The sequence below is a fragment of the Electrophorus electricus genome, chromosome 8 (genome assembly GCF_041902795.1).
Source record: "Electrophorus electricus isolate QZ-2024a chromosome 8, ASM4190279v1, whole genome shotgun sequence".
NCBI classification, from domain to species: domain Eukaryota; kingdom Metazoa; phylum Chordata; class Actinopteri; order Gymnotiformes; family Gymnotidae; genus Electrophorus; species Electrophorus electricus.
In genome coordinates, this window is record NC_137504.1 from 29,941,040 (window position 1) to 29,955,044 (window position 14,005).

At 40.6% G+C, this 14,005-nt stretch overlaps 1 long non-coding RNA gene across 1 annotated transcript in view; it reads right to left on the minus strand.

Annotated features, from left to right (window-relative positions):
• Positions 1-426: 426 nt before the first annotated feature.
• Positions 427-14,005, minus strand: part of LOC145658946 (uncharacterized) — a 79,971-nt gene continuing 66,392 nt past the window's right edge. Inside the window, exon 6 of the long non-coding RNA XR_014124841.1 lies at positions 427-3,085. This is a non-coding gene — a long non-coding RNA (uncharacterized LOC145658946). The remainder of the gene's footprint in view (positions 3,086-14,005) is intronic.

The following is a 14,005-nucleotide window of genomic DNA, read 5'->3' on the forward strand; positions in this document are numbered from 1 at the left end:
GCCCTAGCCAGTCATTATATCTCTGATTCGAGGTTGGATTTCAGAAATGTTCAACATTAGCCTGTACAGTGCTCTGTATGATGTCCTGGGCATCAGGGGCGTTGGGATAGTCACATGAGAAACAAAGAAACTGGGATAGGACATACAGTACATTTTTGATCCAGTTTCAGTAAGATACTGTGAACATCACTGTTGATCTCATATCCACATAAGCTGTTATAGAGTACTTACACACTTAAAAAAGATGGTTCTTCAAGGGTTCTTTAGTAAAGGAAATGAGTTATGTGTTGTATATGAGAATATGTTGTAAATGGTTCTATATGGAACCAAAAAGGGTTTGTCTATTGTTACGATGTTAAGCTTGTATGTAACAGAAGAACCCCTTTTGGTGCTATATAGAACAAGACATACTCCATCAATCTAAAGAACAATTTCACATTTACATTTATATTTATGGCATTTAGCAGACACTCTTATCCAGAGCGACTTACAAAAGTTCTTTGTCATTTACTCATATATCCTAGTACAGTACAGTAGGTTAGAGTCCAACATACCAATGAACTAGAATACTGTAGAATACAGGGATCAATGCTGATACCTAGAAGTACAAAATACATAAGGTCTATCTTAAACAATGATAAGAGCAATAAACAATAAGTGCTAGAGATTGTTATACAACATAAACGATACCATACAATAAGTACTAATTTAGTCGAAGACCAGTCGTGCTGCTGTATTCTGGACAACTATTGAATCTTTCACCCCAACACACACAAACATACACACATTATAACCCTTTTATTATTCCCAATCTGGAATTAGTTTTCCCCTCCATTTCAACCTAACCATAATGTGAGGGGCAATTCTTTGTAGTGTTCCAGTCTAGTGTCACGGAATGTTCCGCTCTCACTGGTCACGTGGTATGGCCCGCTGCGTGCAGTGGGAGTTCATTGTCAGTCTTGTTTGTAACCACGCCCCTGCTGTCAGCGCACATCTGAACATGGTTTAGTGTTGTAATGTCAGTGTGTATTTAAACCCTTGTTGGTGTGTGCATCTTTGTCAGTCCTACTTTTGTCAGTGCTTATGTTAGTGTTAGTGTTTATGTTCACAATGTTTCATGTTAGTCATATTCATGTTCACGGTTTATGTCAGTGCCGTTGTCTTTCACGTATGTCAATAAACGTCTATCACCATCGAGGGAATCTGTATGTCCTGCTGCTTGCCCTGTGGCACTCGGGCCATTACACCCAGTTTATGATGGGCTACAGAAATATTATTTATTACATTATTACCTATAACTATATTCTCACACATGCTGAATACTTATAGAGTGAGCGACTAAAGTTCTGAATGAAAACTGAAATGAGGAGGCATTTCAATGTATTATTGAAATGCATTAATAATTTTTTTCATTTTATACTGTATTTCGTTTTTGTAAATAAATGCATATATATGCAAACTATAATGTTTCACTATTCATAATTGTCTTAGAAATAAATGTAAGCCTAAAGCCTTAGATTAAAATACCTTTAAGACTGTAAAAGACATTCATTCAAGTGTGTTCAAACTTTTGAATTTTGACACCACTGACTTTGGTACAGAAGGTCAGGGTTTCATATCCCAATAGTCGAGTGGTCAAAGGCATAATGCATAAAAATCACGTAACCTCTGTTGCTCACTACAGAGTTCCAAACTCACTACAAAGTTCCAAGCTGCTCTGGAAGCAGCATCACCAACCTGTGTGTCGGGAGCTTCATGAAACGTTTTTCCTTGGCCAAGCAACTGCACACGTGCCTAAGATCACTAAAACTGCAATGCCAGGTATCTGCTGAAGTGGTGTAAAGCACGCTGCCAATGGACTCTGGAGCAGCAGCGATGCAGTTTGTGTACTAATGAATCACGCTTCACTATCTGGCAGTCTGATAGATAAATCTGGGTTTGGAAGATGCCAGGAGGAAGCTGCCTACTGAAATGCAAAATACCAACAGTAAATTTGGTGGAGGAGGGATAATGGTCTGGGACTGTTTTCAGGGTTTTGACTAGGCCCTTTAGTTCCTGTGAGAGGTAATGTTACTGCTGCAGCATACAAATATATTTTAGACAATTATATGCTTCCAACTTTGGGGAAGGCCCTTTTCTATTTCAGCATGACTTTAGCCCTGTGTACAAAGCAAGGTCCATAAGGTGTGACGTTGGCCCAAGTGCCACAGGGTGCAGAGCAGGACGCACAGACTCCCTCGATTTGGTGATACATTCAATAACCTAAAACATATATGACACTCAAGGCACTCACACATGACAACAGACAGTGTAGACAATGACACTTAAACGCTAGATCATGCTAAAAGTGGATATATAAACAATAATACTAACAATAATGATGACACTAACACTAACAATGACAGTAATATAACAATAACCAACGACGAGGCACACACAGGGGTTTAAATAGACAGACAAACACTTAACATCAACCCCTGTACAGGTGTGTGCGATCACGGAGGGTGTGGCTACAAACAAATGCAAACCCCCCTACACGTGGCAGGCTGTACCACATGACTCGTGAGGTGGGGGGAGTGTTCCGTGACAGAACCCCCTTTCAAGGGGCGTGGCTCCCAAAGCGTCTGAATCCAGGACAGTGAACCCATGCTGCCGTACACACACATTACGGCCATGCCTGTTGCCCACCCAGCACAGGGCGGGCCAGGTGCCATGAACGAGAGAGACCTTTCGGCAGGAGGGAGAAAGGCAGCTTCTCTTCCTCTCTTGGGGCAGTCCGGTATGCTCCACGTGACGTGCAGGGGGGAGGCATTCTCCGAAGACAACCCCTCCCTAGGGGCGCGGTTCCTGACGCTTCCCCTTCCAGGATAGGGAACTCCAGCCTGCCGTACACACACACACACACACACACACACACACACACACACACACACACACACAGACACAGTACGGCCATGCCCGGTGCCCACCCAGCTCAAGGTGGGCCAGGAACCTCCTACCTGGGAGATCTTCACCAGCCAGGGAGAAAGGCAGAATATCTGCCTCTTTTGGTTCAGTCCGACGCACTCCCCGCGATGTGATGGACCTAAAAACATACACAAGGCGCAGATACATACAAACAATAGCGCCATTCCACACGCACATAAGGCGTTGTGCTGCAGCAGCTGCTATCAATGCAGGCACTGTAAATGTGTTCCTGGCCCCAGCAGACATGTGGGGCTGCATGCCCGTCCCCCGGCTGTGCTCCTCCCCCGAACAGTCTTCCTTCTTCCAGCTACTCTAGGAGCGCCCCAGAGGCAGTTTGCTTCCAAGGCTTTGGGCGGACCCCTCTAGTCTTGCTGGCGAGTCCACAGAACGGAAGGAACTCCCTTAGTGTCAATAACAATGACACTTAAACGCTGGATCACGCTAACAGTGGACATATAAACAATAATACTAACACTAACGCTAACAATGACAGTTATAGTAACAATGACCAATGACAAGGCACACACGGGCGGGGGTTTAAATAAACAGACAAACACTTAACATCAGCCCCTGCACAGGTGTGTGCCATCACGGAGGGTGTGACTACAACCCCCCCACCCCTGCAAGCGGCCACCACGTGACTCGTGGGTGGGTGGTTGGGGGGGGAGCGTTCCGTGACAAAGGACATAGTTTGACAAGTTTGATGTGGAGGATCTCTAGACCTGCACACAGCCCTGACCTCAAACACACTAAACACCTTTGAGATTAGCTGGTACGTCAATTGCAAGCCAAGTCTTCTCAACATCTCTGTCTGAATCACAAATGATCTTTTACCTGAATGGGCACAATTCCCATAGGTACACTCCAAGATCTTTTGGAAAGCATTCCCGGAAAAGTGGAGGCTATTATGAGGGGGATAGAATGGTTGTTTGACATCCCGTTTTGGAATGGGATGTCAAACAACCTCATATATGTGTGATGGTGAAATATACGCATATTTACATAGTGTATATGATCTATATATAGCCTCCTACCTACCTGGACTGTAGTCAATGTGGCAGTGTGGGATCTGTTTGAGCTACTCTGTCATCTTAGGGGTAACAGCCCCAAGAACCTCTCATGTTGTCATCCTTCATAACATATATGACATATACATAGGAACATATTCTGTTGATTCTAGTGGTGAAACACAGTGTTGAGCTCAAAATCAGAAAAGAAGTCTAAAGGCAGCTATGAAGCCCATTATATCACACACCGAAACCAATTATTAAAAATTCCATAAGAAACTAAATCCTTCATAAATCACTTTTGCCCTCAAGAAAATAACTACCTTTGTGCCCAAACACTAAACTTCCCAGTTTTGACCTGGTCTGTTATTTTAAGCCTTCCAGCTGTAATAGGATAAAGGTTTAAAATACACAGATAATGTACATTCTGAGTTTACTCCCCCCATATATTTCTTTGTTTCCTTCCCCATGTCCTCTCAACCAAGTTATAATTTATATTTTTATAAAAGCTTTTTAGAAAATTCACAAACATAGTTCCAAGTAGTAATAACCTATGAAATCCACTTCAGAAGATGAACCATTTATATTATGGTACCTTGTATATCTGCTCAAATTTTACAGCCTAGTGAGGTCTTCGCATCATCCTTAATACACATAACCTAATGTTAATTAGTTAATTTGGCAATGGTAGCTGTACAACACAGCAGTAATGCACTGTAAGGGCAAGCCTACAATGACTCTAAAGCCTAAGCAGGTTTATGTGGTGTCAAATGTATTTTGCTAATGATTTTTTCCTTCCTTTATTAGATGTGTTGTCACAGTATATTTTTAAAATAATAACCAATCATAATACCTGCATTGTTTTAAATAAATGCAAAATTAGATGAACTGATAGCTCAAAAACCGGATGCTGCTTTGTGAAGGCAGGTCATCTGAGGCAGCAGAATGAAAATGATTTTTCTTCCTCTTTTTTCAGTTTTAGCAAGGCCACAGAAGGCCTCCTGAATGCATTAACTCTATGTTGTGTGCTGATAACATCTGCAATGGCAGCCTCAGGTTTCAGTCATGGCCTTGTAGAAAGAACATCATCATCAGCTGTGGGCCACTGACAAAATAAAGTATCTATAGCATCTGTGCAGTGCAGCACAATATTCCTGCCATTACATGTGGGTGTGTGTGGCTGTGGGCGTGTGTGTTAGAGTGGGTGATCGCGTGTATGTGTGTGTATGTTAAATAAAGCAGTATGCTCAAACTATAGTGTAGGTCGAAAAACAGGTGTATGTTTGTCCTTCTGATAGATACCACCTAGTTATTGTGGCTGATAAAATCATATAAGATGGTAGTCATTATATGCTTAATCCTGACTAGCCATTATCTGTCTAAAGCAGGCCAGTGAAACTTTGTTCCTAAAGTGAAAGACAATGTCATTTTTTAAAATGTCTCCCTTACTGTGTGAGTGATTATTTTAAACTGACAATTTTCAGTAATTGCATCTCAATTTTAAAGGTTCTTTGTATGAATGATGGTGCTGCAAATTGATGGTAGTATTTTTAACCTTGTTTCTCTTTCATCTGCAGCATTTAGCTATCTGGTGTTTTTATTATTTTTAGAATTGTAAGTTACATTGAACGTTGTTGCACTTTGTTTAACATTTTAATAAAGCTTAACTGTTCAAAAACCACAATCATTTAATAGGTAAAAAGTACTTAGAACATTTAATACGTCATCTTAATCCATTTCTTATAATATACAAAAATGTGGAACAGCTATTAGAGAAATGAGAAATTAGAGCAGCATTAGAGCTTTGTTTTCAGTTCACACAAAAAAGTCCAGAGTATATAAAAGTTTTGATCAGTTCATTATTGTATAATTGCTTGAGTATCACAAAGTTTTATCATCCCAAATTGCCTCCCAGTCTTAAGAGACAATCGATTGAGACTGAAAGACTCATTTGGGTTTATTTGGGTTTGTGACGTTTATTGTTATTACCATTTTCCAGCTGTGCTCTTAGTCCTTACTGGCTTCCCATGACCCCAATTTAAAGCTGCCGCAGGCAATATTAAATAATAAGTATAAGTAAATAGTAAGTAATTGAAAAATGAAATTACAAGAAGAAGCCTACTAAACATTGCATCTCTTCTACAGAATGGGGGCCGCAATTGTTTTGTAACTGAAAATCAATGAAAGTTGTACTTTTTTTTGGATCTTCATCTATGAGTCTGACACTGAGGGCTGTTGTCGTTTATGCCGCATAAAACCAAATGGAACCTGGAAGAGCACGGAATTCCCAAACAAGCCCCAGAACTTGGTCCCAATTCTCAGCAGTTCCCATTCCATTCTCTGTAATGACGCCAGCATAATGTGATGGGACAGCTACGCTGATCTTTTGAAAAATAACACAGTTACCACTTTTGATATAATATGCTTCAAAAAGCTGCCTTGGCATGGCTTTTCTCTTTATATTCTTTATCATGTTGATATCCACTTAATTTCTACATGGATTAATTAAAGTAAGGTCTCCATGCTTCTCTTCATGGTGCTCAACCTTGGTTATGGCTCATCCTGTCAAAGATAAAGACTGATTTGTTATAAAGGAGCTTCTCCTGTATAGTATACTATGGGAATAGAGTCTACCATCTGCTTTCGGGACAAAATTTAGCTGGGGTGCTGGACGCCTGTCTATGGATTCGCAGTGCGTTAAATGCAGTACCTTTGAAGTAAATGTAGTACCTTTGGTTCATTTAATAGGTTCATATGCTGTACCACAATCAGTAAGCTTTACTGTTTATGATACTCAAAGCTGGCCTGACAGGTGCTGGGATTCCTGATAGGGCCTTTAGAACCGCTCTAGGTGTGACCCACTAGTAATGAATTTTGATGCGGCAATGCACGCAGGGAGAGTTTTCTTAAGTGGTTTCACAGACATTGCTAAGTCACGGTTGCACATCTGAATGAATTCCACTTTTCTCAAAATCACTACTGTTGCACTATGCATGGCCAGGAAAATAGTTGGCATATAATTATCTGGCTGTGGCTAATAAGAACAGTGCTCCAGTTTGTTGCCACAGCTGCAATGTGAGACACTCAGCACTGCACTACAACTACACTACGAAGTGTACACTTATTTTTTTCTGTGTAGACTATGTAAACTATTATTTTCAGATGCCATACTTTTCAGAGATAAGTGTAGAATTTTAGTATTATAATCAGCAAAAACAAGGTGAGAGTTGAGAACTAAATGTTCCCTTTGTGTTTTATTCAAAATGCAAACTTTGAGAATTCAGTACCTGTAATAGACATAGAGGTTCTGCAATAGACATCTGGAAATGAGGACAACACTGTAACCTTATGCATCGTTTGCCTCTGTTATTGATGTCTGGACAAATAGCAATCCATACCCCCAACCTTTCTTTCCTTTTATTTTATTTAAAAACATTTTTTTGAGCCATGCGACCTAGATGCTGTCCCAGTTGCTAAGACAACGATGGAGATGGGCCACGAGCGGTCCTCTGCACTGCATGCTGTGATCTGGTGATAATGCCTTTCATTACGCAGGGCCCTAGCGATGGTTGATAATGCGTTTTAGGCCAGGCGATCCAGCCGCTGTCCGCACGGTAGAATCAGAACAAGCGCCTTCGCACGGTACTGCAAATCAATTCGGCTGATGCGTGCAAAGTGCCTTTGAATGCAGAGTATTTGTGCTATCTCATGCGTTAGCTCTCGTTGGAACAACTTAGATACCAGACAGATACCCCCTCCCAAGATATCTTTTCTTTTACAATTCAAATATATACTTTGTAACTTCACTATCTGTCTCATCCCCCCAAAGTTTCTTCTTTTTGCCCAAGGGAGATTTTCCCTGCCACTGTCTGTTGCTAAAAGCACTATCTATATAAATAAAACAGAATAGAATTGAATTAATTAACTATTTCACTACAAGCTTACTTTTGATCTTAACCCTTGGGACTTTGACCCTTGAAGATATGTACAGTGAGGATTTCATCCCCCCTGAGAGGAAAATGCTGGCTTGTGGTTTGTCAGTGTCAGGTTTTCAAAGGTTGGCCAATGGCCAGGTAATATGCAGCAGCTCCAGAGGCCTCACCTGTCTATACTTAACGCTGTCATCCTGTGCAGCAGTTATGTAGTGCTGCCGTTTAATCACCAGGAGGCGTGAAGACAGTTGTGCAGCCAGCCCACTATCAGAGATTACACAGAGACAGCATAGTGAACACGCATGGTTTTGGGACCTTCTGGTGGATTTGCAGGTATTACTCCAAAGTCTTTGCTGTTAAAGCAATCTGTTGCTCCAGTATTTCCTCATGGAATAAATGATTTATGGTAATATATGCATGCACAGTTTGGCTTTCATATCAAAATGAAAGAGAACCCAAAGGCATCGTGAGTAAATCCCATTTATCCTTCAATCACGGAACTCCTTAAACCCACTTGGTTTAAACAGGCAAAGAACTTAATTATGCTCCCTCAAATCTGAAGTCTCAAGTCTCTTAATTAATCTTTAATCACACTCATTCATGCTTTAAAGAGCCACTGGTTTGACAGGTAATCCACTCATGCTCGTCATGCTCTCAGTCCCTCGATGTCTTCAGTGTTCCTTCAAACAGGCCTTCATACCGAGTTACAGTGAAGCCCAGTTTCATCACTAGTTCCATGGTCTTCAGGTCTGCCCCGCTGGCTTCCTGAGACTGAACCACAGCCCAACAGATGCACCCTTTGTGGCCCATTCCATGTCTGAGCAATGGTTCCATCTACCTCTTTGGAGGTTGCCCCTGTATCTCAGCTGTCACCAATGACTGAACTGTACTGAGAATGAAAATGGCTTTGTACTTTCTAAAAAACGAGTGCAACCACGCAGAACAGTTGTGACGGGGGAAAGCTATAAATGTACAATGTGGGCTCCTGTAGCAAAGACAAGCCATTTGTTAATCTGTCATGTTCTTAAAATATTTTGGCCACACCATGTGGAGAGATGTGGGGAATTTGCTTAATCACTGCCAAAAGGAGAATGCTGGCAAGATAACACCTTAGCTTTTATCGCACAGTTTGTCATAAGCTGTGGCTGAAAACTTGTTTAGGAGCCATCACGAAAGTTTCCTGTAAGCTCAGGACATCTTGGGAACAAGATAAACCCATTGTGTCTAGCTATTACTCTTTGAAGATGTGTTTATGAAGTTGTGCTGAATTCATTACTCAAAGAGAATGGTTCTAAAAGGAAAGTTTGTACCATAGTGACTGTTTGCACTGTAGCTTCCTGGTAGAGAAAATAGAGCAAGCTGCTAGCAACAACAAGGTCATGGGTTTGATGTGTATGGGGAGCAAGCATCTGTCGAATGCTGGAAAGGAAACATAACTGTAAGCTTGAATGCTTGAAGCCAGCGAGAAAGGTCAGAGGCAGAGGTAAAGTGCATTAGAAGGAAATTCGGGTTAGGACAGATGTGTCTCTCAGAGTGTGGTAGGAAAAGGTTTGAAGGCAAAACCTGACCCTTGCCTTGATTCATTCAGAACCTTTCATACAAGATGGGTCCCACAAAGTCAAGTGTGAATTCCTGAGCTCATGTTAGTGCCTCTTTACAGAAAAGAGTGCTAGCAAATGCTGAAAGAGCAGAGGTGCTAGTTTACATGACAGTTGAGAGCTGGACTTTCTGCTGCCGGCACTGCTGTGATGGCAGGGAGAAATGGCATTTGCTGCAGATGTCATGATCAGGGCAAGAAACAGTTATGCTTGTGTCTCAGCTCAAGGGCTGAGGATACTCCTGATGCAGTAATATCCCTGTGGTGCTGTTTTCTGCCTCTCTCCAAAATCTAATACTTGGAAGGTTAACAGTCTTGGTGATGTGCTGTCATAATTGTTTCAGACAGATTAGATTTTATGTGATGTTTCTATAGCCTCATGGCTGACTGTGCTTAGGCAAAAAATGGCAAAAGTTGGAACAAGTTAAGCCAGGCTTTTCCAGACTTTTTTCCACACTATAAGACAGAAGACTACTTGCACTTCATTTTAAAAGAAATCAATTAATATTATTTAAAAATAAATGCTCTTTCTGTTGTCCTCGGGCTTGGTAGTACCACCTAATGCTTCAATCATTATTCCTAACTTCAGCAATCCCCCCAGAGAAGGGGTGACATTACTTAGAAAGGCCACATTTTACAGCAACACACTTTATACACTGAGACTTCACTAAAACAGATGAACCAGGGTGATAAATCGCAGGACAAATTCTGAAATGCAATAGAAATCTCATACCTCTCCTCTGAGGTGAAAACCATTTTTATCAGCATTATGAATGTGTTGGGTCATGCTCCCCACAGAAAACCTCTTTTTAAACAGTGGTCTGAAAGTACACAGTATGATCATCATTCTGGTTCCTTAGGAAAATCTGGTAAATAATGCAGAAATGTACCACTGTGCCACTGGAAAACTGTCACTTAACTACAGCTATACTTAACTAAAGATGAAATGTTTCAGGTATTGAGCTCGAGGATACATTTTTCCACTATAGACTCTTGATTCGAACAGTATAGAGTTTACATGTGAATCTGAGTTTATATTTAAGTTATAAAAAAGGCTTCTAATTCAGTTATGCCAAAGAAGTTATTAAAATACACAGGTTCTGCTTGAAGAATTGGGCTATGAATTGGCTATGACTATCACTAGTAAAAGCTGCAGTAAAGCTGTGGTAAAATTAGTCTACATTTTAACAAAAGGACATGTACACAGTTTTTCCAACACTCTTAAAACTATAAAATGGTTTAATATCTAGCAATAAGGCCCCTTCTAATGATACTGTGGTATAGTCATATGGAAAGATAATGGCCCACCTATTGCTGTGCATTTTTGGTGTTAACCATCTTCCACCTCATCAAAGGTACATTTCTGATGACAGGACTGTGACTGAGTGGATATTTTGGGGGTGGTAGCACATTCAACCCAGCAGTCACACTGATGTGTGTAAACACTTCAGCAAAACTGCTTGTTCATTGTCATTGTGGTGTTGTACAGGTCCACCACTTGTATAGCAACCAGTCAGCAGTGGTACTGTGGTTAGAAACGGACCAGTGATGAATCTGATGCACAAATGATATATATTAACAGGCTACAGTCTGTAATGTGATTGCACATTTTAATAAAATTTAACTGTATAGTAAAATAATATGTAAACAGTAACCTATGCAAATTAGGCCCTCATCACTTCATAAATAACTGCCTACACCCCTCAATGTAGCACTATGTGAAATCACTGCACAAGATATCCCTAAATAATCCCTAATCTTCTATCCCTAAATAATGTCTATACCTCAGATTATGTCGGTACAACATCGCCGTATTTACTGAAAGAATGACATACTGAAGTCATGAGCCAGAGCTCATTGACTGCTTTGGGCTGTCAGTCAGTCTGTTTCCCAGCTTGTGGCGAGAGGCCAGCCACAGTCCTTTGGACTGGCGCAGGGGGACAGCTAATGAAGAACAGTTCAAGATGTGAAGCCATCATTTACCATGTAGCCCCCTGCTGCTAGTGTAGCTCTCATACTCAGCATTTACCAATCAGATAGTTCAGAAAGAAACTTTCAAGTCAGCCATACCTTACCTTCAAATAATTTGTTTGAAGGTATTTTTGATTCATTTTAGCAATGTGGATGCCAAGCTAGCTTATGTGTTGTTAGATATCCTAGATGGTGTAATAACTTCCCACTGCTAATAACTCAGGAGTGGCAAGATTATTGTTTGTATTTGCTTCCAGTAAACCTTTGGTGAAGGAAGCTTTTGTTTAATACATTAATCCAAGTTATTTCCAAACAGGAAATCAATTATTTAATTTGGCATTGCCCTTGACAGTGTTTCCTCTGCTACCCTCACCAAATATGACCTCTGTGGACATAAAAAAGTTACATAAGAATGCCATAGTGTTACAGTGACATGATTCAGAGTACACCGGTTTGCAAAAAGTACAGACCCATTCACGGTTCAATAACGGAACAATATTGCTCTGGCGGATTTACCTTTGCAGTTCCACATTATGCGTCTCCATGGCTGGCAGCTGCATGGTTATCTCCGTGGCACATTTTTTTTTTGGATTTTAATAGAAGTTCCATTTCAGTGGCTGAGCCAGAGATTAACCACGAATTATTCCCTGGCTGCTTTGAAGCAAGACAACAAAACGAGATGAAATGTGGATAAAGAGGGTGCCGTACATCTTTCGGACAGAAGTATTATCAAAGGAAGTGCTTTAGTATGCTAGCTCAAGGGTAGAATCTAGGGTAGAGGAGTACAGTATCTTTTGGGCCCTAGAATGAATGCATAACCATATGACACTGGGAGATATGGTTTATGTTAAATGTGGGAAGCTTTTAGTTAGACCTGAGCCATGCAGGTAGGTCTAAGCTATCCTCACTAAATAATGGTATAGCTCTGCATGAAAAAATATCATTGAATTTGTCACCCTCCTTTCTACCCAGCCCACATGCTGCCCGTGGGTGCATGTAAAAAATAAATGAAATACCTGAAATAAATGAAAAAAATTCACATTTTCTATGTGCATTTTTAATACTCGTGTAAAATAGTTAGAACAAATTTAGGAGTCTCAGCGGTTCTTAGAATTAAGTGAGAACATCTCACATGACCATCCTTTTCCCTTTTCCATGTAATTTAACCAAGAAATAAATGTAACCAGTTACCTTTAAATGAAAGAAGACAGGCTCCTCAGGTATTTTAGCTTAATTACTTTTCCCCCCTCACAGCAACTCTGATAACCACTGAATATTTCAAACAGAAGAACTAATAAATAGTGAAAGATAGTAACCATCCATTAACATGATGCCAAGGATAGTGATGAACTGGTGTTACACCACACTACATCACACTTCCCTTTGTGGCAGCCTAAAACCTCCCTGCAACGCTGCTCTTCCAGCCCCCAGCACATGTTTTCAGTCCACTTGTCAAGTACTGAAGACTCTGGCACTCTCTTGCATTATGAAGTCTTTTCGAGTACTACTAGCAGTCTGAGTGTTTTGTTTCGATTCCTATAGGCACCTGCGCACTGCTGTTTTACATATTTAACGGCATATGGCCTTGTCAATTTGATTTGTTTATTTAAGCTTTTTTTGGACTGTTTGTGAAAACTATTTGTGAACACTGTCTGCTGGTTTTTTAATAGTCTAAAGACTTCCATGAACCCATTTCATGATTTCAACAAACAACAAACAAAAAATTGATTTAAGTTGAAGGAGGTCTAAACCTATTTCAGCTGACCATACTTATTGGATTCTAGTTTGTCTCTGGTTTTGGGAAACCTGAACCCCCATTGTATGCATAGCTGAGCCTTATTTAAATCTGGAGACAATACATTGTTCTAACAGGTATTTGTGGATTACAGACTATATCTGTTGAATTATGCCCAAAAACCACTGATCTGAGTGCCAATCATGTCATACCTACACGCCCAAAGGTACACAATGAAAGATGTCCTCCTGCAAGGTGTGTCTCCACACGGGACAAATTACCTACCATAAAATTAGCATAACACATATCACACATAGCACAACACAAGGTCTGCCTAAAGTACACTTCAGCCATGCCACCTTGAGCATTTTAGCTGTATATAAGGGTCTTGTTTTTCTTTGATTTAAATAGGACACAAGGAAAGCCTTTAGGACTGCTTTTCTCCTCACGTAGCCATACGCTGGGGAACTAGAAAACGGACAAGAGCTGACCATCCGAAGTGCTTAACCTGGAGTGGGAGGAAAACTGCTGCCACTTGAGGTGCCTAAAGAAGGAAGTGAAGGCTTGTCTTTCGAGACCTGAAGTTGTGAGGTATGGACATTTTCTGTCATATTATAAGAGCTTCCTTGGCTGTACATTGTCAGATGCCATACGGAATAACAGCAAGCAATTTTTAGTTACCCAATGTTTTGTCTAATTTCCTTTACAATGAACGGATCTTTTATTACATAAAATCTTATCTTTATACGCATGTACCTGATGGCTTTACATACTACACAGGAATGTAAAGTATGTT